This window comes from Cyprinodon tularosa, unplaced genomic scaffold (genome assembly GCF_016077235.1).
Source record: "Cyprinodon tularosa strain WSP-4 unplaced genomic scaffold, ASM1607723v1 ctg124, whole genome shotgun sequence".
NCBI classification, from domain to species: Eukaryota; Metazoa; Chordata; class Actinopteri; order Cyprinodontiformes; family Cyprinodontidae; genus Cyprinodon; species Cyprinodon tularosa.
The window spans coordinates 2,723,452-2,725,221 of record NW_024038048.1 but is presented as its reverse complement, the minus strand read 5'-3'; the positions used below and the strand labels follow the sequence as shown (position 1 = coordinate 2,725,221).

Sequence of the window (1,770 nt, the reverse complement as noted above, 5' to 3'; positions counted from 1 at the left end):
CCATTCATGTTCTCGTACTGTCCTTCTAAGAACGGCAGGATTTAAAATAAAAAACTAAACAAAGTCAAAGGAAGACTATCTACACTAAGCCTAAAAACTGAAATTGCATGCAGCACTTTTTAAGATTTTTATTAGGAAAAGAATATGAGACCTTTTATTGTTTTTCTTTCACTTCTGAAATACATACTGGTTTGTGTTTAGTGCAAAGTTTAAACAGCGTATGTGTAAGCTGTCACATTAAAAACAACTCAAAACAAGTTGTTAGTTTGTGTGTAAATCCTCCTGAGTAGAAAGTAGTGAATGACGTTTGAAGCCAGGAAATAATAAGGACCCTTTATTTCCTTCCTTATTTTCACTCTCTGCATGTCTTCAGTTCTGACTGAAACAGTTGAATTAATCTAGTTTCTGAAGGAGTAAAACTTCTGAACTTTGAACTAATTTTTCTGATATGGTCCTTTAATGAACATTTGAAGCTTTTTTTTTTTTTTACATGTATTATGAGTTTTGTTGCATTGTTTCATTGATGGGTTGAAATGGAAAACAGCTCTTTGCCTTTTTCTTTCAACCTCACCATGTTTGTGAACATTGGACACTATCGCTTTGCAGCCTTCATCTTCTGCCTGTTGCTTTACAGCTTCATCGTCTGCGCGAATCTACTAATGATTGTGGTGATTTCCCAGTATAGAGTGTTGCATCAGCCCATGTATATGTTCATTGCTTTGTTATCAGCCAATGCTCTGTACGGCTCCACGGGCTTCTTTCCCGATTTCTCATGGACCTGCTCTCTGACGTCCACTTGATTTCACGGCTGGCTTGTTTTACCCAGATTTATGTTATTTATACTTACGGTTCAAATGAACTGACCATTCTGAGCATCATGGCCTATGATAGATACGTCGCTGTGTGCTATCCTTTGCATTACCACAAAAAGATGACCTCTAAAACTGTAGCTGTGCTGTCAGTGCTGGCTTGGATCTTCCCAGCTTTGTCTCTTTCAGGGTTAATATTGATGTCTGCCCGGCTTCCTTTGTGTGGCAATGAGATAGAGAAGGTGTTCTGCGCCAACTGGAATGTGGTTAAACTATCATGTGTCAGCACTGATCTAAACAATGCTGTGGGAATGTTTCTGACCATAACTACTGTCTTTTTCCCGCTTTTTTATGTGCTTTACTCCTATTTACGGATCCTAATTGTATGCTGGAGTAGATCAGTTGTGTTTAAGGTCAAAGTGTTGCATAGCTGCCTGCCGCACATTGTTTCCTTTTTTATTTATTCCATCGCTGGATTTTGTGACGTGGCCTTGAGTCGATTCAACCTGGAGGACATAAATCCATTCGTTGCTGTTGTTTTGTCACTTGAGTTTGTTGTTGTTCCTCCAGTTTTGAATCCTCTTGTTTACGGCCTGAAGATGCCAGACATCCGAAGGCACATTTTGGGTTTGTTCACATGTAACAAAAAGATGAACACAAATGCTTTATGTGACTGAAAAGATTGTGGTAACGCACCTGGAAACCTGAACCTAAGAAGTCTGATTGATGATGTGATTTTTTTTTTATTCTATAAAAATATTCCCCATGGCAATGATCCAATTCATTTAACAGCATATCAGTCTAACATTAGAAAGTTAATAGTATTTACTTAGTTTTTTTATCTTTATTTTTATTCACATACAGATATTAAAACTATACCCCAAATAAACTACCTGGAGTTTCTAGTAAATGTTTCTTTAAATGTTACACTTTTAAAATTACATAAAACTTAGCAAATCTG

The 1,770-nt window shown here is 36.9% G+C and overlaps 1 pseudogene; it reads left to right on the top strand.

The window, feature by feature from the left end:
• Positions 1-533: 533 nt before the first annotated feature.
• On the top strand, positions 534-1,486 carry LOC119777425 (annotated as a pseudogene).
• Positions 1,487-1,770: the final 284 nt, after the last annotated feature.